At 37.4% G+C, this 24,021-nt stretch overlaps 1 protein-coding gene across 1 annotated transcript in view; it reads right to left on the bottom strand.

The window, feature by feature from the left end:
• The window catches only part of CSTPP1 (centriolar satellite-associated tubulin polyglutamylase complex regulator 1), a 159,200-nt gene that overhangs the window by 97,725 nt on the left and 37,454 nt on the right, over positions 1–24,021 (bottom strand). The gene's annotated exons all lie outside the window — the stretch shown is intronic.

The following is a 24,021-nucleotide window of genomic DNA, read 5'->3' on the forward strand; positions in this document are numbered from 1 at the left end:
GTAGTAGTTTAGACAACACACTTGAACAGAAGTTGCCTCACACCAATTTCTTTTTTATAGTGCTACAAAGAAGTTTCTGCACAAAAGTTTAATGCAGAATTTCTAAGAACTTCTAACTCACTACTGGGGTGTTGTACTCTATTGTTCAAACATACAACATACCTATTACAAGAAAAAATAATGTACAATAGGATCCTGTATCCAAGGAAAAATTTGACCAAGTGTGGTACATTTGGAATAAAGTTCTTCCCATAGGTATGCATCAGGTTAATCGATGGCAGGTTCTCTTCTCTGTTGGCCAGAAAGATAGCAGTGTAAGCAGCTTAGAAAACAGAGACTTGCAGTACTGCAGGTGGGCGCTCACAATCCCCTTCATTTGATCATGCCCAGGGTTGGTTAAACTAGAGGTAGAACATCCAAGATTGTTGTCAGGAACAGCCTCACAGGCCCTGTGAGCTGTGAAGAGCTTCTGCAATGGGAAGCATTAGCAGTGCTGAGTTTTCTTTCCTTGGTTACGTCACCAAGTGCTCTTCTGTTACCAAAACTCAGAAAAAATCTTCTCAAAGCAGTGGAATGGATTGCTTGTCCCACCCTGGGCTGATGCCAAGGGGAAAGGAGAGTATTTCCAGATAAAGTGATCACCAAGCAAATTCTCCCCAGAAGACAAAGCAAAGGACTTCGGTCTTGTGTGCTGCTTCTCTGAAAGTAAACAGCTTTCCATTGGATCTTTGTTTATAGTTCAGTTAGGCCCCCGCCAGAGTTAAAAAATGTTTCAAACTCCCTTTTCAAGCATTCCAACCTCAAAACTTATTGTGGAAAGCCTGGCAAGCTATGGTAAACTCCCAATTGCATATTATCTCCATACCCACTTGTGTAAGTGGAGAAGCAACATGGTTCATTAACACCTTGCAGTTTTAAGTGTTAAGGATCGTCTCTTTTATATGGCTGTTTACTCCATGCCAACAGAGAAAGGCAAATCCATGTACCTCAGGATGGGAAATCAACGCACAGAGCACTGGGAGAAAGTTACTACAAACTCTTTATAGCCTGTTAGAAATTCAGATTATAAAAAGACAATGTAGCAATTTAGAAAATGCTCTTCATACACTATAAAAAACCAGGAAATAAAATTATGTGTACATTATAATTTTAACTACATTAAAGTAGGTCTGTGTAAAGAAAATAATTAAAAATTAAGACAATTGTGTTTACTAATTGTATTAAGGTTGTTGGCCTCTAATGAATTTCTTCCTGTCTCCCAAATATTCTGAAATGTTATTATATGTTAAATTTTTGTAATAAAAATTTGCTTAACAATAGTTACCATAATCTCTTGTTTTTCTCATTCCTACAAGGCCTTTAAATAGAGCTCTTAATAACAGAACTTCCAGGAGTTTGCATAATCTCATTTGAAATCCAGAGTAATTATGATTTCATGATTTCTCTGGGGAATCACTCCCTAGGCTTAACAGGAAAAGTTTCTGGACAAAGAATGCTCCTATTTAGAATGGTGCAGTATTTCTGTTATGTCTTACCTCCTGCTACATGTTACATCTCACATACTTTTTAATGTGGTCTCTAAACCTGTCATCTGTTATTACTTTCTCTTCAGCTCTTTCAACGTTTGTATCTCTTTTGTCAACTGGCTCATCCCATCTGTCCTCTTTTTTTCTGCTCCTGAAGTTAAATTTGGTGCTGCAGGTAAAGCGCCCCTTGGTCATACGCGGATAGATCCTGCCACTGCCTCCCACAGTGTGATTACTCTCTACCTCCAGACCTCAAAACAGCTTCTGTCTGTTTTACTGCTGGATCACATATCATATTCTCATCTTATTTCTTGTCGGTTTTCTTTTTTAGCTTTTTCAACTCAATACTAACTTCCTTCTAGGTTTTTCCCACCCATTGCATATCTGAGCTTTGTACAGCACTAGATGACATTTTAAGGGAAATTCTATTTTATTTTCTGCCTACAGCTACAGCTTTTAGGTTCTTTTATACCATCCTTTTGTTCTCACTAGGATCTCCAAAATATTCCCATTACTATTACCAGCAGATTTTCATTGAAAACCCAACACTATTTTCACGGGTCCCTTAAATGTCAAAACTACTTTCCTTAGTACCACCCCATTTGAGAGCTGGGGGCATGACATTTACCAACTCTCTTAGTTCAAAGCCCAGCCTATAATTCTCAAACCACCATTCTTTGTCCTTGTTCAAGATGATATGAATTAGGTTGATAAAAAATGCTTCATGCAAATGCTTTAGTCAAAGGCCAAAGTCTTCTTGGATTTGACCATAATTCAAAATGATAATAAAATTGAAGAAGTGTTGGGATGCAGGATTTGTTCTGTTAGAGTCACATACATTAGACTTGCAGCTGCTGATTCCATTCTCTTCTGGGTTATCATCTCATCTGACGTCTTGTTTAAATTACTATCATTTCCAGGTCACCTTCTTTGTGTTATTTTTTGTTTTATCTCCAAAGTTGGTCTCACTTTTTAGAAAATAAACTCAGTTTCTTTCAGTAGCCATGTATACTTCTCTTTTAAAGATACTGGTAAATCCATATTTTTTTCCTCTTTTTCAGTTTTATTGGGTAGAATTATTACAGTTCAATTGCACATATACATTGTATTGCATGTAAATACATATATACAGTATACTGCACATTTTTTTAGTTTACATATATGTACTGATTATTGATTCTAAAAACAGATTAGAGCTTTAGTTTTTTAAAAAGTATTCATTTTCCTGACTTTAGCTGTTTTGTATTCTTTTATCTTTCCAAATTCAAGTCCATTCTTTCCAATTTTTTGCATTAGCTAGGAACCTCTATAGTAAGAGAGCTCTAGACATACGTGATTAAAGTAGCCTTAATGATTTGGTAGTCTTTGATGGAAAACAGTCAGTTTCTTCCTGATACCTTTATAAAAAACCCTTCAGATTTTCTTATTAACTCATCAGATTTCAATGTCACTTCAAGTTGTTTTCTTATTTCCAACAGAGAATTTTATTTCTAAAGATATATGAGAAAAGAACCCTAGATAGTAGGCAAGTTCTTGCACAAAATTCTTGAAAACACATGCGAATCTAATGTGTCATCTGGTTAAAGACCTCAGTGAAAGAGGTGCCACAAAGTTTCTGAAGATTCTGGGATTGTTACTCCAAGAAGTCTTAAAGGAAGAACATAAAAATTTAACAAGGAGTTCCTCTGTTCCCCGAACACCTGTTTGTCAGGTGAAGTCTTGAATTCATTCACATAAAACTTTCTCTGTGACATAAACCTTCTTAATATTGATTTATTTTAAAACATTACCACTCTCTAATTCTCTCCTTGGTGACATTTAACCAACTACCAATCTTCCCAAAAATGAAGAACATTTTTCAATATTCTTTTGTGATTGATTGAAAATCACAAAGCAGCTATAGATGACAAAACTTAATGAATCTATACTGAAAACTTATTTTTCCTGCCAAACCTTTAAAGATTTACTTTAAGTAAGAAATGTTTTTTCTTACAAAGAGGAACACAAACAATTTCCCCACTACTTTTTTTTTTCTAAAGGGACACAAACAATAACTTGAACATAAACTTGTACCTTAGGAAATAAGATATTGGTAAAATTACCATATGATCCAGTAATTTCACTTCCAGGTTAATTATCAAAAGAAATGAAAGTAGGGATTTAGATATTTGTACACCCATGTTCATAGCAATATTATTCATAATAGCCAAAAAGTGGAACCAGCCCAGTGTCCATTGACAATGGAATAAACAAAATGTGATATATGCAAACAATGAAATATTTTTTACCCTCAAAAAGGAAGGAAATTCTGACACATGCTACAACATGGATGAACATTGAGGACACTATGCCAAATGAAATAAGCCAGTCACAAAAAGACAACTGTTGTATGATTCCACTTACATGTAGTATTTAGGGTAGTCAAATGCATAGAGATAGAAAGCAGAATGGTGGTTATCAGGGGGTGGGGGAGGAGGAAATGGGGAGTTAGTGTTTAATGGGTACAGAGTCTCATTTTGGAAAGATGAAAAAGTTCTGGAGATGGATGGTGGTGATGGTTGCAAAATATTGTGAATGTACTTAATGTCACAGAACAGTAGACTTAAAAATGGTTAAAATGGTAAATTTATGTTGTGTATATTTTACCACAATAAAAAAAATTAAGTAATGAAGATACTGGTTAAGATAACAGTAGTAAGCTAACACAAATACCCAGTATGTATATTTATAGAATTGCCTGATGGAATCAGAAATGGAAAGTTGTAACCAAAACATTTTTAAGAGTGGTTCTGAAGTAAGAATGACTACAGCTTTGCTACTGGGAGTGTGAACAGCATCATTATCACTTGGAAGCTGATTAGAAATTGGAATCTCAGGCCCCACCCCAGACCTACAAATCCAATTCTGCATTTTAACAGGATTCCCATGTGATTGATACTCACCTTAAAGTTTGAGAAGCACTAGCCTGGGGCAAATCTTACCACTTTTTTAGCTGTGTGACTTTGGATCTGGTACTAAACCACTTTGTGCCTCAACTATTTTTTATCTGTAAAACGGTGATAACAGGAATGCTTACTTTATAAGGTTGCCAAAGATTAAATGTGATAATAATGCCAATTGTATAACGCTTGGCACATTCAGGGACTATTAGCTATTATCATTACTTTGCAGTGCAGAAAATCTGTGAAAAGTTGATTTCAGGGACTTTTCTAAAAAACAGTAAATTTAGGAAGTCAGTATTTTCCAGAGGATATGAATGGTGTCTGGCTTTAAAGAGATAATTATGAAAAAGGATATGTGGGGGATAATAGTTTGGGCAACGTATGAAGGAATGAAAATGACTTTCTTAGAAAAACCCATTATAGTAGAGGTGGTATAGTGTCAAACTTATTCACAATGGGGCAAATTTTTTTCTTGTTAAAGTATGGGTGGACCAGACAAACATTATTTACAAAATATAAATGGAAGGGAAGCAGCTTTTAATGAAAATGTCATATTTAAAAAATATTTTAGGTGCTAAAATATTTCACATGTCTGAAATCCCCCCGTGGGATATAGTCTTTCAGCTGAAGTATCACAAATATATTTGACTTATGTGATAAAGGACCAATATTTCACTAAGGAGCAGGCTGGAAGAGAGTGAACTATTAACAAGGGGGAGACAAAAAGGACAGCTAAAGAGGCGCCCGTGAACTGCTGGCACCTGGGCCACAATTCTCAGAAGATGTCGTTGAGTTCCTAACCTAATTTCTCTGGCTGGAGATCTTTCTTTGTCCCAGAAAAGACTTTTGGAGACAGAGCGGATTAAAAAAAATAATATTGTTAAGAAGTGAGGTTGCTGGGCTTGCACTTTACTAGCCGGAATCCCTTTATCTTTCCTGAGAGCCCCCCCCAGGTCTCTTTTATTCTAGGTCAGTAATTTAACACTCTCAGCTCTCAATTCAAAGCCAGTAATGACCTTGCTGTGCTGAATTATTAGCCTAGGATATAGAAAGAGAGAGAGAAGGAAGGGGGGAAAAAAACCCCTAAAAACAACAGAGGCCTTTTGATCAGAGTACCAAACTGCAGTTCGCTGTAACTCAAGCTGCCCATTCTTATATGGCAGGAATTAAGGACTCCCCCTGCCAGGCAGGACCCTATTAAAAGACAATAGCTGTTTGAAAAGGGTAAGCAAGTTGATATGGATATAATAGGCCACATATGGGGGCCCCTTTCTACTCTGAAATAAAGCTCCTTCTTAAGAGTTGTGAGCTGGGAAATCCAGTATTCAGTAAGGCAGGAGGAGGAGATATAATAGAAGAGAGTGGGTAGCCATGCAGAAATGCTTGAAGGTGCTTCAGGAAAAGGGGAGGAGGGCTTTGGGGAGCCTGCAGAGATGAGCATCAATCACTAAGCATAGAAGCTCTCAGAATGGCCAGGTGCTCTTAGGTCCCCAAGAGGTTTTTAGGACCAGTGACGACAAAGATTAGGCTAGAACTAATAGAGTGGTTAGTTTCTCTAATGGGTTAACAACAACAAGAAAAAACAAGTAGCAAAGTAGTAAGCTTTTGCCAGGAATGATGCAGCTGGCAAAAAGTAATCTTTTCTGCCTTGTTTTAGACAATCTAACACGTCAACATCCTAAACTCCTGATGAGTACCATCTAGTACCACTAAATGTTCTTGTTATCTCTAGGATGAAATTAAAAAAAAAAAAAAAAAAAAAGCCCTGCGAAACAGAGACAGTAAACTCCAAAGAAATTGCTTCTTGCCTCCCAACTACACACTTCCTCTGATGCAGAGAGGTAACCACAGGACATGGGACTGCTCACTCTATTAGCTAACCCGTACTTCCTTATCTATCACTAAACACTCTGCCCATTAATGGATGATGCTTTTGGAGGGTCTTAAATCCACAGCAGAATTTCCCAACCACTGTTTTAGCTATCTCTAGGATCTTGTTAGTATGTTACAAAACAAGGAAGGATTTAAGAGTGTTTCAAGGTTTCTAAACACATTAATCTAGTTGTTATGACTAAATTCTGAATTCCCAAATTCCAAAGCAAAAATATCAGAAAGAAAAAGGAATTTTTCTTTCCTCACAACCCTTTGCTAATTGCCAAGTGAACAGCTCTCCAATTCCCACCCGCTGCAATTAATGGGCTAGCTTGATGGAATGTACAACTAAAGAAAAAAACGCAAGGGATCTCTAACACTTGCTTGTTCCACTGAGTAGCCAACAGGGCACAAAACTGATCTTTAGCCAATTAAACGGTTTTGCTGATTAAAGAGAAGATTTGGATTCCTAGGAAAAAAATTTTTGCCTCACCACTAGGCTTAAGACTCCAAAACAAACGTATTATTTTTACAAAAAGTTATTTGAGATAATTGTTTCCATAAAATACTGCAATTCTAAACTACTCTCCAGTATGTAGACGGTTTCATTTCAGATGGGGTCATCATGTAGGAAGGGAGGGATGAGCAGTGGAGAGCAATGAAACGAGCCATGGAGAACATCAAACACCATGCTCATTCTCTAATTCATGCCTTAGCATATGGTGACCATATTTTCAGAAGTTCAAGTTGGGACACTTGGTCTAAAAAAGTTTTTGTTTGGTGTGTGGGCCACTTCCAGGTGTAAGAAACAGCCTAAAGATTTTATACATATAAGTGAAAAATGATGGAGTATGTTTAAATGCCATGTTAACTGATGAATATTAAATGTCATATCATTTGATAAACCTTAAAATATATACAGTCTATATAATCTGGAGGAGGTACTGGGGATTGAACTCAGGACCTCATGCATGCTAAGCATGTGCTCTACCACTTGAGCTATCCCCTCTCCCTCAGCCTATGTAATCTGAAAAAGAAAATTCATTATACAGAACAGTATGTGTAATACGGTACCATTTATATAAAACTACATACTTATGGGTGTATATGCAAGTAGACAAGATGTTTGAAAAAAGAGAAGATGAAGGCACAAATAAAAATTGAAGAAAATGTCTCAGAACTGATAAAAACATGAATTCCTAGATTGAAAGGATCCTTAAAAGCCCAGCACAATGAATGAGTATAGATGCACACCAAGGCACATCACTGTAAAAAATTAGACGCCACGTTTTACTGGGGTGTGTGGCAAAATCACTTTGTAGAAGAGCATGTAGGATAGGAGATGCTGGTGCAGCTATCTTTGGAAAACATAACCTGCCATGGTTGCCCTCTGGCCACAACAATTTACATTCCTCCCAAATGCAAAATACACCCTGCTCCCCTAGACCCTCAGAGCCCAATTCCATTTCAGCATCAGCCCAACTCCCGGATCTTGTCATTTACACCTAGGATGTACAGTGATGATACAGGCCTAAGATAATCACATAGACTTCCATTCAAAAAAAGGGAGAATGGGAGGCAATATAGTGATCATTGGTCCATTACAATTCTGAAATCCACCCAGGCATATGTCTTACTTCCCTGATTTGGGCCCAAAACTCTCCCTGACACTGATTTTCTATGACCTTTGACTCTGTACTCTGGGCTTTTGGTTCCATCTTCTGAATCATGATTTCATGTCCATAAAAACATAGCCTTCGTTTGTAGCTGAGGAGCTTTCTCTGCTTGCTTCCTACCCATGAAGTCTAGGACTCCAAAGGTCACTTTTTATTTTGTGTTACCTCTATATTCTTAGGTTCAAATGGATGATACTTCCATCAATACAATTCTCTTAAAACATGGTTTTTTTTTTTTAATGAACTTTATTGGGGTTTACTTCACTAGACAAAAGGTATACCCTCAAGTCTCCCTGAGACAGGCCCTTCTCCATTTGAGTTCTCTTATGAGGCTGTGATGAGATAACACCCTTAAGATCTGTACGTCTTTTGTCTGAGAGAGTCTGAGAGGCTCCACTTCGAAATCTTTCTGAGGTTTTAACAAATGGTTCATCTTTACTCTCAGACCACATTTTTCTGACAGCACTCCGGATTTGATCTTTGCCCTGAGGCACTTTCTTACTTTGAGTACTTTTTTGCTGGTTGGAAAGACAGTGCCAAGCTCTGTATATTTCCTCTAAATTCGTCTCTCATCTCCCTCATGTTTTACTGTAGGCAGCTAGAAAAAGACAGGCAGCCTGGAAATCTCCATAGCTAGACCATTGAGCTCACCAGGTATATTTCCTATTTTTTCACATTACCAAAGGTGACAGTATTGCCAAACTTTCTGTCATTGTATAACAGGGACCGGTTACCTCCAGCTTCCAATAACATTTTCCTCACTCTCTTTTAAGCCTTCATTGATAGTGGGAGTCCGATGGGCCTGAAGGAGACTAACAGTCTCCTCAGAGTCCTTCTTCCTTCTGATTTCTGCCTGCTGCCTGGTCTCAAAGCCAATGACGCCTGTTTATATATTTGTTACTGCAGCACCTCACTCCCAGGAACAAGTTTTGTTCCAGTCATCTATTGCTGCTTAACAAGCCACACCAAACTTAGTGGCATAAAAACCAACAATTTTATTATGCTCGTGGATTCAGTGGGTTTAGGAATTATACGGAGGGCAGCAGAGAGGCCCGGTCTCTACTCCATGATGTCTGGACCTGACTTAGAAGGCTTGAATGGCTGGGTGCGGATGGAATTACCTGGAGGCTTCTCCACTCACATGTTGGGCACCTAGACTAGGATTACTTGAAGGCCAGGCTTGTGGGTGGGCTTCTTACAGCACGGCACCTGGTTGGTAAGAGGGGTCCTGAGAGGGAATGTCTGAAAAGTGCGTTGCCAGAGACAGACTCTACATGGCCTCTTGTGACCTAGCCCTGGGAAGTCACAAAATGTTACTTCTATCATTTTCATATTCAAAGGGAGGGGTCCTAGACCCCACATCTCCAAAACAGGAATGTCAAAGAATGTGGGGTCCTTTTTTAAAATCACTACACCAAAACCAAGGAAGAAAGAAGACAGGGGATCCCAAGGGTAATGGGGAAAGTCCAGAGATCCCGAGATCACTGCTGTATAGCAGGCACAGAGATAAAATAATAAAGATAAAGCATTCAGAAGATTCTGCAGAAGACTCCTAATATACATGCTTCTACCAGAGTCAGTCCTGGCAGTTAACAGATAATGCATTTTAAAAGGATAGCCAAGGAAAGCTTTTTAAAAAAGAATATTTACAAAGGTGCAGACAGGGTTAAGGGAAAGTGGATTACCTTAGGGCTAGCAACAGTTAGGATCTGTTTTTACCCCTAGGCCTGAAGAGACAAGCGGAGGGAATGGTTTCTTGAATCCAGAAAGAGTAGGGACCATCCAACTTGAGTTGTGACCTTCAGTAGAGGAACCCACAGCAAACTGGTAGAGAGAGAAACAAGTGAATACATACATGCAATCTCTCCTCCTGCCCTTCAATCCCCCGTCAACACTCCCCATGGGCTTTAATTCAAATGGAAGCCACAGGGCAGGAAAGTCTATGGACTAAAGTCCATACAGACTTACCTTCTAACATAGAGAAATGTGGAGAGTGGGTATAGAGGGGCAAATGAAAAATAAATAGCACAGTACTAAAGGGAAATTTATTCAGTTGGGTAGAATTTAGTTCAACTGATGATAAGTTTATAGGAAACTCACCAAACAAGAGGAAAAAGGGGGCAATTCCAGGGGTGAGAAGGTTGTACAACATAGTCCAGGTGTCAACAATGCTCTAGAGTTATAAAATATAAACCTGGATATTTATATAACAACAATCTTGATATATGTATTGGAAGGTTAGGGGGTGGGTAAGTTAAGATACATATGTGTGGTAAAGTGTGTTAAAGGGAATTAGACTTACATCTTACACAGCAGTAAGATAGATAATGCCTGATTTTGAAAATATCAAGAAGCAGCAACATAAGCAAGTAATTTAGAGATCTAGAGATAAATGCTAAGCAAATCACTCTGAGTTGAACTTGATTATTTCTAAGGAATGAGAAACTAAATTGAGACTTTTGAGGGATTTTTTTTTTTTTTACAATTCTTGTAGAACTATTTTACTCTTTAAACTGTATGCACGTATAACTTTGCTTTAAAAAAATAAATAAATCAGGGAAAGAAAACTCAGCTTAGAGGGCTACCTATTCTATGATACCTTCCCTGATACTTCAGGCTTAATTAATATATCTTTCCTCTGGACCTTCTTATTCTTACCATCTTGAACCTCTAGTTAGCTCAAATCACAAGTAAGTTAATCACTGGCCTATGTGACTGTGAGTACCCTCAAGGTAGGGACCATGCCTTATTAATCACTATTTCCCCAGCACCTGCCAGAAACTCAGGAACATAAAGGGTCTGTAAGAAATATTTCCTGAATTGAATGATCTCAGGCAATGGCACCAATATCCTACCAGTCACATTGGATAGAAAAATTCCATGAACAAAATATCTTTCCAACACCTCACTTAACTCTCTTCCTGAGCTCTATTACTTCACAACATGCTGGATATTTGTGTCCCCCTCAAAATATGTATGTTGAAACCTAATCCTCTATGTGACAATATTTGGAGATGGAGCCTTCAGGAGGTAGGTCATGAGGGAGGAGTCCTCATGAATGGGATTGGTGCCCTTATAAAAGAGGGCCGGAGGAGGTCCCGTGCCCCTTCTGCCATGGTAGTATACAGCGAAAAGACAGCTGTCTATGAACTAGGAAGCAGAGCTCAACAGACATGGAATCTGCCAGCCTTGATCTTGCACATTAAGCCTCTAAAACTGTGAGAAATAGATTTCTGTTGTTTATAAGCCACATAGTCTATGATAGTTTGTTTAGCAGCTTGAATAGACTAAAGCACTGACCATAGACACTTTGTCATTGTCTGAATACACCAAACCTCTGCGCCCTTGCTCATGCTGATCCCTTGGCTGGAGATGCCCTCCCTGCTCAGTTCCCAGTCTCCATTATTCATCTTCTAAGGACCATTTGAAGCTTTTCTCAAAATTCATAGTCAGAATAAACCTCTTTTTCCACTTATCCCAAAACACGCTGCCTGAAATTCTACTTGGCACTTACTTAATAGCATCTTAATAATTATGCCTACATCTGATTTTCTTCTTGAGTTCATATGTTCCTTGAGTTCAATGGGCTTATTCATCTTATATCCTTCACCAGCATGGTGTCTAGCATATAGCAGGCAGACAAACATTGTAGAATAACAAGTGTTTTTCTGATATGTAAACTGCCATTACTTCTTCCTCCCATAAGAATGACAGTGAATTCCTTGAGGGTCATGTATGGCATAGTGATTGGCATTTAGTAAGACAATAAATAGTTACAATTTTATAATTTTAAAAGTTAAAAGAAGACCAGGTAGTGAATTTATTTCTCAGCCTTTATAAGGCACTGTCTTTTACTATGCCTTTCTTCTTATCTCAACATAATTGAGCCTTCCACAAACTGGCCCTGTCCTAATTATATATTTCCTGTTTGTTGCTTTTCAACATGTACTAGTCCTCCACAAGTCAAGTTAGACTCCTTTATGACCCCTTACAGTGTATGATATTTTCTACTCCTGCTAATATAATTACATTCCACTAGAATAAAATGTCCAAATACTTCCTCTTATAATAACGGTAGACCAAGTAATTTAGACCAATGCTCCTGGCTGAGAAAAACCAGATGAACTATTAAAAGCATCTGTTGGAAGTCATCAGAGAGCCAGGAAGTCAAATGAAGAATGACAAGGCCAGGTTATAAAAGGAGAATAAAATCCAAAGAGGTGAGTCCAGCGTTTGGTGCCACTTTTCCCCAAGGGCAGGAATTCCAAACAGAAGGGTCCATGGATTGAATTCAAGGGATCCACAAACTTGGACAGAAAAAAAAAACTACATCTTTATTTTTGCTAACCTTTAACTGGAATTTACTATTTCCTTCAATTATGAATGTAAACATAGTACAATCAGTAGTACCTGTGGTTTTTTTCAACAATAGAAATCTCAGATATTTTCATATCACATTAAAGTTGTTCCAGATATCCCACAATACCACTTATCACCACTTCAAAATAAGGTATTATTATACCCACTAGTAGTTCCAGGGGCTTCTGCCAGTCATGAAAGAGGCAGCTGACAGACTGAGCAGGTAATAGTTTTGAATTAATGTTAGGTCCTTGGGTTTTCAAATGATTTTCTTAAAACTTGGCAGTCAAAACACTGGAATTCAGGACCCACCCAGGTTGGGGAGAGGGACTCTGGTAAATCCAGAAGTATTTGGACGTTTTATTCTAGTGGAATGTAATTATATTAGCAGGAGTAGGCTCTGGTGGGCACCATAAAAAGCTATATATAGAAACAGATCAGCCCTCTCTGATACTTTAGCCCAGCTTCAAATGATTTCAAGCCCTGACTGGATTGAGGTAATCCGGGATTGCTAGTGCTCAGGCCATCTGCCAGAAGCAAATGTAAATCCTCTCTGAAGAAAGATAACATCATTCTAGGCCTCAGATTATTTCTATAGATTTTCATATACAATATACAACACTCAACTAAAAGAAAAAATTATATAAGAAGATAAGACAATGGAGTGAAAAACCAAGAGATAGAACTGATAGTAAACACAAACCCACAGGGAATCCAAATAATGACTGAAGGACTCTTTAATAACCATGATTAACTTTGGTCAAGCAAATGAAAGATAAGATCTAGTAAAGAAACCATTAAAAGAGAACTGAATGGCAATTCTTGAACTAAAAAAATATAATAGGAAAAGGCTACATATTGTATTATTCCAACTGTATGACATTCTAGAAAAGGAAAAACTATGAAGACACGAAAAAGATCAATAGTTGCTGGGGGTTGGGGTGGGAAAGAGGGATAAACAGGTAGAGGAGAGGATTTTTAGAGCAGTGAAAATATTCTGTATAATAGTATAATGATGGATATGTCATTATACATCTGTCCAACTCCACAAGATGCACAACACCAAGAGTGAACCCTAAGGTAAACTATGGACTTTGTGTGATAATGATGTGACAAAGTAGGTTCATCAATTGTAACAAATGTGCCACCCTGGTAGGGGATGTTGATAATGAGGGAAGCTATGCATTTTGAGGAGCAAATGGTATATGGAAAATCTCTACCTTCCTCTCAATTTTGCTGTGAACCTAAAACTGCTCTAAAAAGAAAGTCTTTAAAAAACAAACAAACAAAACATACTTGAACTGTATAAGGTTTTCACAATAAACAACAGGAATAAACATTAGAAAGTAAGCAAATTAAAATCTTCTTCACTGCTGAGAATAAAAATAAGAAAGAATGAATATGCACCATGCAAGGGGCAGGGGGCAAGAATAAGAAAAGTATGAGAAATACTAATAATGAATCCTAAGGTTTCTTCAAACTAACCTTCAACCATTCAGTTTCCCCACTTTGCAATTACTTTTTTCATTCTCTTGTATTTAAAACAGACTGATTAAAAGTACCATAGTAAGACTAAAAAAAAAAAAAAATGGAATTATAAACTCAGTAGATGGGTTTAACAGCAGATTAGACATAAATGAAAAGAGAATTGATGAATGGAAAATAAGTCAGGAAAATATTCAGAATTAAGCATAAAAGACAAAATGATGAAAAATGCATAAAAGTGCATAAGACAGGATACCATGAAAAGGTCTAACGTTTGTGTAACTGGAATCCCAGAAGGACTGTAGATAGTAGAACAGAAGTAAATTTGAAAAGCTAAGCACTGAGAACTTTCCAAAACTGATTAAAGACATCAGGTTACATGTTTGAGAAGCACTAAGAACCACAATTAATTTATAAATATAAAGAAAAGCAAACCTAAGCACATTATAGAAAAACTACCAAAAAAAAAAAAAAAAAGACTAAATATCCAAAAAGTTGCCGGAGATTATTATAAAAGGACAGATTATTTTCAAAGGTGTAAGAATAAGACTGACAGCTGACTTCTCAACAGAAATAGTGTAAACCAGAAGACAGTGGAGTGGTATATACAAAATGCTAAAGGAAAATAACTGCCAGCCTAGAATTTATACAAGAAAAAACTGCCCTTCAAAAATAACGGGAAAAACTTAAATAAGGTCTATAGATAGTTAACAGCTTTCAGTTAATAAGTCCCTGATTTTCATAATTATACTAAGGTTATAGAAGATGTTAACATTAATGACAGCTGGGTGATAGGGATATAGGAACCTACATCATTTTTTGCAAATTTTTTGTAAGTCTAAAAAAATTAAAAGAGGAAAAAAATGAAATAAAGCTAGTTTCAGTATAAAAGCCAATTTCAGAATGGAAGCTCCATGAAGGTTGGGGTTTCTTGTGTTCTGTTCACTTCTGTAACCCCTAGCATCCAGAATACTAACAAAAAGGCACTCAGTAAATATTTGTTGAATGAATGAACAACAGTAGCAATAGCTATCATTCATTCAACACTCAGCATATCTTACATAGAATGCCAAGCACTTTACATTCATTATATCATTTAATCCTTCTAACAATCATGTAACATGAAATTTTACATTTTTACATGAGTCTCCCTATTTTATAGATGAGGTTAAGCAACCTGCCCAAAATAACATACTAGTTAAGTTGCAGGCTCTCAGACATACATCTGATTACAAGGTCTGTGTTTTTACCACTATGTGGCTTTCATATTACTTAAAAATACTTCTTTCTTTTTGCTTATCCAAATTCTACTCATCTTTCCAGGTTATGTTAGTCAGCATTATCCCAAGAAACAAAACCAATAGAGATACAGAGAGAGGAAATTTATTTTATGTATTATGGAATTGGCTTCTGTGATTATGGAGGCCAAGAAGTCCCATGATCTGCCATCTGCAAACTGGAGAACCAGGAAAGTCAGGTGGTGTAATTCAACCAAGTCTGAAGGCCTAAGAGTCAGGGAAGCCAATGGTGTAAGTCCCAGTTCATGTCCAAAGGCCTAAGAATCTAGGGGGCCAATGCTTAAGTTCTAGTTCAAGTTTGGAGGCTTGAGAACCAGAAATGTCAATGTCTAAGGGCAGGAAAAAATGGACACTCAGCTCAAGCAAAAAGAGTCCATTTATCTTTCTTTACTTTTTTGTTCCAAACAGGTCCTCAATGAATTAGATGATGCCAACAAGCACTGGTGAGGGCAATTTTCTTTATTCAGTTTACTGATTCAAATGCCAATCTCTTCTGAAAACCCCTTCATAAACACATCCAGAAATAATGTTTTACCAGCTATTAGAGCACCCCTTAGCCTGGTCCGATTGCCATAGAAAATTAACCATCACACAGGTCAAGACAAACTCCTCTATGATGTAACTACTCTGGTACCCATTATGTCACCTTACTCTCAGATCTCAGAGCACAGTTTAAAGCCATTGTATAAGGTCTTGAATTGTTCTCTAATTGCTAATTAATAAGCATTATCTCCTCAACCAGAGTACATCCCCTTATAGGTATGTGACCATATCTTGTATGCCTAATGATACAGGCCACGTTTGAAGCTCTATAACAATACTTTATTTTTTGGTAAAAGCATGAAGAAAAGCATTTAGTTGGAAAAACCATGAAAAGAACAGTGTTTGGGGATACTTTAGAGATCAGGCCTGTATGGTTTAAGATTCCAAACAACAAATTGACTCAGAAAAACACTACCTTAAAAAGGTGGTTTTTACATCAATTTTCTATAATATCTTTTTTCCTGACAGCAAGTTAGTGGATGTTCAGGGCCATTTGGATGTAGCAGCATAGTTCTCCTGGTTAAACCCCCTTGAAAGGGCACATATATTGCATAGAAGGTGAAGTCTGAGAGTGTGCAGATGAACAATTATCCCCACACATGCAAACTGCAGCTTGTGTGGTGTAAATATACTCTCCCTGCCTGGAAATGCCTGCGTAACATTCTCTCTTTGGGCTCTGTGGTTTCTCAATACATTCCAACTGTTTGGAGGCTGGAGTTTGGCTCAGTAAGCACAGATAAACAGCTTCCTGGAGCAGGCTGCCAGTGTGACGAGCAATGACCTCAACAGAGAATGTCTGCTTTTCATTATCCTGAGCACATCACTGTATTGCTAGAGCTAAGAGTAGGAACAACACAAGTGGAATAGACTTGACTGGGTCAGGTCTCCCATTACACCTTGAATTTTTAAAATCTTGGCAGCCAGAGGAAAAAGGGTATAGACAGGAAGTGAGGAAATGGCTTATATGTGAAGGGAAAAAAAGACAGAAAAGCTTTCTTAGGCTGTCCTCTGAATGAACTAAATAATGAGTGAACTGGTGACACTAAATGGCTAATAGTCATGCAGAAAATCATCAAATGTCTTTTTAACCTCCAAAAAATGCAGGGTAAGCAAAAAGCGCTACAGAAAACGAGAGACTAAAAAGTAATCAAGATCTCAACTCCGATTCCATTTAAAGAGAAAGACGAGGAAGACTGTCATTTTTCAAGAGTCATGAAGTAGGAGGGAAGCAAAAACCCCAGAAGACTGGAGCTAAAGAGGAATGAGACATAATGAAAATGAATTATACATCACCAGACATTTTACACCTGCCATTTCACTAGATTTGCATAACACCCCTATGAGATAGGTCTTATCATCCCTAATGATGGTTTTTACTTGGCATATATAATACAAGGACCTTGATAAAGACATTTGTTATTTACCTTATTTAATGACAAAAGGATAAATTCAGGCTGCTTCTACGGCCACCCTGGAAATGGCATTGCCTACAGTTGCAGTCCCAGAACCCAGAAATCCTGGAATGATGAGCCCTAAAATAAATTTACATGCTCATGACATTTTCTGATAAGACAGTTTCCACTGTCCTGGTCAGAACTGCATCTGATAGCTGAAGAAAGAAATCACAGTTACGGCTTCAGACAGGAAATTGGCCCTGACCCCTCTTGAGGGATTCTGAGAAACAATCTGTTTTGCGTGGAAGTCACTGACTGCAAAGATGCACCTGCCATGGGGCTGGAAGCTAAGGACAGACAAACATCTTAGCAAATCATAATAACAGAGAGAAGCTTCATTTGACTTTTATTTCACTTTCCTCAGGGAAGAAGGACTTCTGTGCGGCTGCCAAAAATCTAACTGTCCATCCTCCTTCCCCTCTGTCCCCTCCACCCCAATCCCAGTTCATTAAGGATCTTCTGGTTAAAGGTGCCAGATTGTGTCATTCTTTCCTGCTCTTGTGCCAGGCCTATGCCGCCCGCACCGCAGATCTTCTAGCGCTCTGAGCAAACTGCGGAAGAAATTAAAAGCACGGGTGAGTTTAAATCGTTCGACTGTTGATGAAGTAAAGTTTCTTAACTTCTGATGAGCTATTTTACATGGCTAAGAGCACTATTGATATGTTACCTCAGATCTGTGTGTGTCTACCTGATTTCCAGAGTGCTCAGGGAATTATCAGAGAAGTGGTATGAGAAGGAATATCAGGGCTTGGATTGGACCAAGTGAAAATTATATAATTTATAGATTAAAATAAATCAAGTAATTTCTCTAAGGGGAAATATTTTAGTGTGGAGAATTATACCTAAAATTTATATTAGCTAGCTGTAAAGGTAGCTCCCATGAAAACAGAAGTAATATCACTGAGTCTTGAGAATACTTCATCCAAGGATGGAGTTCCTTCATTTCCTCTTATTGGATGGTTTCACAACAGCTAAATTTCCCTTAACTTGTAGCAGGGAGGGGGTCAGGTTAGTCTTTCCTGACAATGAGAATCTGGGCCCAATTATTACTTCCATAACCTTTGACTCCAACTTCTAAATGAGTCAGGGGATCAGTGGGCTGTGAAATGGCTTCCTTAGTTACCAGGTCAAGTGCTGCTGGATGGTTTCCTGTAATCAAAACATGAAGGGACTGAAGAAGAGAGATGGATTCTAAGCATATAAGTACTTCTTATATTCTCAATGAACCTGGATTTTTAAGTTTCAAAATAGATTTTGGTGACTCTAAACTCACCACTGTGTCTCCCTGGTGTCCTTTTGCTATAAGATATCTCTGGTAACACAGAAAAGAAACAGAATCTCCCACAGACTTCACAAATGATGGATGGCTTAACAGAAGTGCTGGGGCCAATAACAGTGAGGATGGGACTGCTTCAGCCATGGCAAAATCTATTCCTAGCAATTATCTGAGTCTGAGAATCCAGATGCTGACAGTGAAAAATGGATAATTTTCTGTTACAATGTGTCAACTTGAGCTCAGAGCTGAACTATGGAAAAAAGATGGGGGTGGGGGCAGGCCAGGAGAAGCATTACCCCTTTTGAAGAAGCCTATAATAGGATTAGTCACCATTACGTCACCACACCACATTGTGGCTCAATTTAACAACAGTAAGTTGGGAAAACATGGAGCAGAAATTGCCCAGAGAAGTCTCAAGTCCATCCCTCATTCAAAGCTATGAGCCTAGAAATCAGTGGAGTCCTGGTTTCTTCTGAGGTGTTTCTTGTTGCTCCATATCTGCTCCTCTGTTACCATGGGCACAAGAAGAACCCAAAACAACATTACTTAAATGCTGGGTGGTGGATAATCCTAAAAAATCTGCCAACTTTAGAACTGAAAGTTTACGCCCTGGTTGTCCTAGATTACTGAAGACAGAAGTGGGTCATCTGTCATAGGGCTTAGAGCACCTGTTTAAAAAATAAGAACTAATACATATTTTATAATCACGGATTATTTTCATTAGAGTTACATTTTAAGTGATTTAAGAATCTGCACTATTGGAATCTCCTTTTTCCTCCAAGAGTGAATTAATAATGTTCATATTTCACGAATTTATTCTAATTAAAACAGTACAAAAGGAATTTGATGCTACTTTTTACTATTAGAGTATATTAAAAAGTATGCAAATTCTCAACTGAATTCTGATAATTAATATGTATCAGAATGGTACTATTAATGTTCTTTTTCTAAAAACTGATAAATACTTCCATCTCCATATTTATACTCGATTACATGACACAAATAATCTTTATGACTAAGTATTTTATTGTTTTCACTTATTACATATAAGCAGTGCATGAGGGAGTGCACTGTAAAGTGGCTTTCTGTGACCACTGCCTGTTAAGGGTATTTCACTCTGAGTAGCAGCAAATAAAATCAATTAAAAAAAAATTTTTTTGGACACAGAAAGCCTAGGTAATAAAGGTGGACAAAGAGAAAGTCACCTGATCTGAGATAACTTACTGTTTCTCCAATGGGATGAGCCAGTCATTCCCTAAGATAAGCCCTCAAATGCCACTTCCTCCAAAGGGCCTTTCTGGACATCCTATATATCACATTATCCTAGTTATTTCCTTGTTGTTTATCTTGTTACAGTTATCAGCTCTGTAACCTTGGGAATGTTTCTTTTGTGTGTCTGAATTTCCTAAGGTTTAAAATAAATATTAGTATTAGCAGATAATCCTAATATTCCACCTCATAGTATTTTGAGAATTGAATAATACATGTTACATGCTTAGAACAGTACCCAGCACATAGCAAGTATTTATTAACTATTAGCTATTGTTGTCATCATCAGTTTACTTGTTTATTGACTATCTCCCTCACTAGACTCCTAGGTCCATGTGGGTAATTACCTTATTTGTCTTGTTCACCACTATACCTTCTTCATTGCCAAGTACACGTAGGCACACAGTAGGTGCTCAAAAATAATTACCAAATGAATGAGTTCATGAAGGGATGCTGTCTTATATTCTTACATATCCTTAAAATAAACCTCCATCAATGAAGGCAATCTGTATATGTACTTGCAACCAAAATAGTCATCATAAAAACGTCCCTAAGAAGCTAAAATCATCATTTAAAAAAAACAAAAACAAGACACTTGATCATAAAAAAGAGCCCTCCTGGGCCCACCAACCAAGACCACAGAGTATCATTCTTTTCTATATTAGTATGTGGAGGTCAAGCTCCTTGATGCCACAGTGTTGTAACCATCAATTTAGTTTGTGAAGAATGGTTCCCAATTCTGATAGGAATTCTCAGATTTCAGCCTGTTTTTCTCTCGTCATTACTTTCCAATGTCTTAAAAAAACCACATTTCTCGTTTTATCTTTACCACAAGAACCTGGTCACACTCTGCTGTGGTTTCTAAGTTACAGCTACTCTAGCCTCATTTTCTTGGATGTACTTCTTCAGAGGTCCTGACCCAGTGCTGACACTTGGTCTATTCTTAGAGTGGCACCTCTAAATATTAATTCCTTTTACCTTCCCCTGGTTGAAGGACAACATTCGGAGGTAGAGGTTACATACAACATGAAAGAAAATCCTCTGGGATTTAGTATGCTTCTTTCAAGACTGTCCAGAGGAATATGATCTGAAGAGCTCACAGTCTGCAGACACACACACACACACACACACACACACACTCACAGTACAGCCTAGCTACTTATGTTTTACAGTTTATCCAGATTTGCTGGAACAACCATGGATTTGCTGGAAAACATCAACAACCAAGGAGTGACAACACAGGTGAGAGGGCAAGCTGACCATAGATGAAAATCAGCCAAAAAGCCTTCCAAAAACAATTTTGCAGAGTACTTTTACGTTGTTTAAAGGGAAGTCATCCACCATTAAACGTATAAAAATCTCAGTGTATGAACTTGAAACTGAGAGATGCAAGTGTACAGTTAACACATTTTTGAACAATCATGGTTCCTATTGTTTAGAGACCACTCCAATTGTATCCCCCCTCAAAATCCGATACTTAACATTTAAATGGCAATAAACTAAGGTCACCAGACAAAGCTCTGTGATAAACTTTGTGAAGTCGAGGTCATAGGGGAAATTTCAAAGAATTTAAAAATTACAGCTAGAAGAGACCTCAAAATATTATCTGGTTAGGCCTCCAGCAACACTGGGCATGACAGTGACTTGGAGGCAGTAGAGACTAGTGGTCTCTGTAATACTGCAGACAAGGCTTGATTTCTAACTCTGTCACTTATTAGCTTGTGAACTTAAGGAAGCTGTTTTAATCTTCTGGAGCCTCAGTTTCCTTATCTATAAAATAGAGATAATAATATATAGCATCTACTTCAAAGAATTATAGTTGCTGAAACATAGTCTGAGTCTAATAAAACATTGTTTATTATAAGATATAATTATTACATTATTATTTTTATTAGCATGTAAGACTTTATTATATCCATTTCACAGATGAGGCAACTGAAGCCCAGAAAGTTTCAAAAATTTACCCAAGATTACGGAGTGATGACTTATAAGAATAAGGAGCTCTTCTTCCCAGGGCAGAGGTCTTTCACTTCATTGTGCTTCTATAAATCAATAGGAAACTGAGGCCTAAGAAAGAAGGATTCTCACTAGACAAATTAAATTCACAATCAAAGTAAAATCAGAAGATTCTACCATTCAGGTCTCCTTGTCTACCAAATACTGCTTCCCATTCAATCATACATCGGCATCTTTGAAGTCTTTTTTTAAAGGATTTTTGAGCTTTGATGCTAGTTCACTCCTTAAAATAACTTGCCTCAGGCCAATATGGTGTCTTAGAGTTATAGAAGTGTCAGGTATGTGCCATTTACATACATTATGTAAGTTTTAGTTTCCTGAGGACAAGAAACAGCTCACTTGGCAACGAGATTTCTATCAGTACTGTGAAAAATAAGTTTGTTTCAACAGTGTATTAGTAGATAAAAAAGCTATAGCCAACAGTATTCAATAGAGTTCGGAAACAGCTACAAGCCTTACTAGAGTTCAGTATCAGTTACATAGACCAGTGGGTTCACTTTTGGACTGCCACATACATGGTACACAGCTTCCTAAATGGCAGGATATAGAGCTTTATCAACAAGATTCAACAAAAAAAGAGAGAGAAAACAAGAGATAGTCCTTATCAGTAATAAGATCAAGAATAAGAGTAGATAGTATGCAATAACCTAAGATATAGATACAGCTGTAGATTGAACAAACATTTACCGAGCATCTATTAAAAACTAAGCATGTTGCCAGGCATTGGGAATACAAAGATGAAGAAGAAATGATGCCTACCCTCAACAAACCAGCATAATAAGGAAAAGACTTATAAAAGAGATGGGGGAGGGGAAATAGAGTAAAGTGAAAAAGCCAGGAAGAAGCATTGCCCCCAGAAGAATCATATTTCACTTGGCAAGGAGCCTCAAGGGTGCTGGTACAGATTAAGTGGCCTAGAAACTTGACCCCTAGGCATGTCAGTTCTGTAAGAGCAAGCAAGGCTATTCAATCTTGGTCTTTATTCCCTGCCCACCTCATTTGCTTCATCTATACCATGAGAACAAGTAAGATTCCTTGCTCATACTTCACCTTCCTTTAGAAGACTGGGAGAAGAGAAGGGACCAGCTCTGATCCTGGAAAGCTTGTTTTTCCCAGCAACTTGAAATTCTAATCCATAAGAAATCTAGATTTTATTTTCAAGACTTATAGCTCAGCAAAAGAGCCAGGGAGAGCCAAGAATTCCCCTAACAGCAACCCAAGTTTAGGCCATTAGAAGAGATGTCTGATCTTCAAGGAACCTCTGGAGAATAGAAAGGGGAAAAAAAAAGAAAGACTATTTTTAAGGAGGATGAACTTCAGTTAATGATTCACCTTAAATAGAAGCCTATAAGGGGCTATTCCTCCTATTTTAGAATGCTTCCAACAAACCAGAAAAAAAGGAATGAGAATACAAATGATTATATAAACATGTGATGGCATTTTGGCAATAAAAATAATGTTTCGTATTTCTTTAGCACATCCTTTCATGAAGACTAAGGTGTTTTAAACTGATTATCTCATTCAGCCTAACAACAGTTCTGTGATATCAAAAAGAAAGAAATAGGTAAGGAGGATTAAGAGGTACATACTTTCAATTGCAAAAGATGAGTTATGAGATGAGTTATGGGTATGAAATACAGGGGAAATATAGTCAATGACTAGGTAGTATCTTTGCATGGTGACATATCATAGCTAGACTCACTGTGGTGATCAGTTTGAAATGTACAGAAATCATTAGGTTGTGTAACAGGAACTAACATAGTATTGTAGGTCAATTAAAACTCGAAAACAAACTCTTAGAAAAAAGAGATCAAACTTATGTTAATCAGAGCAGGAGGCCAAATGGGGGAATTGGATCGAGGCAGTCAAAAGTTACAAACTTCCAGTTATGAGATAAATAAGTACTAGAAATGTAATAATGTACAACATGATAAATATAGTTAACACGGCTGTCTGTTATATATGAAAGTTGTTAAAAGAGTAAATCTTAAGAGTTCTTATCACAAGAAAAAAAATTCTTTTCTATTTCTTTAATTTTGTGTCTATATGAGATGATGGATGGTCACTAAACTTATTGTGAGATCACATCATGATGTGTGTAAATCAAATCATTAGGTTGTACGCCTTAAACTTATACAGCGCTGTACATCAATTATATCTCAATAAAACTTGAGAAAAAATTTTTAATAAATTAATAATAGTAATCATTTTGAATTCTACACACTCCAAGCATATTTTATAGAGAAGCATGATCCCTCAAAGATATAATATATGAAAGATGTCCTGCCTCTAGAAATAATCTTAA

The sequence above is a fragment of the Camelus dromedarius genome, chromosome 12 (assembly GCF_036321535.1).
Source record: "Camelus dromedarius isolate mCamDro1 chromosome 12, mCamDro1.pat, whole genome shotgun sequence".
NCBI lineage: Eukaryota > Metazoa > Chordata > Mammalia > Artiodactyla > Camelidae > Camelus > Camelus dromedarius.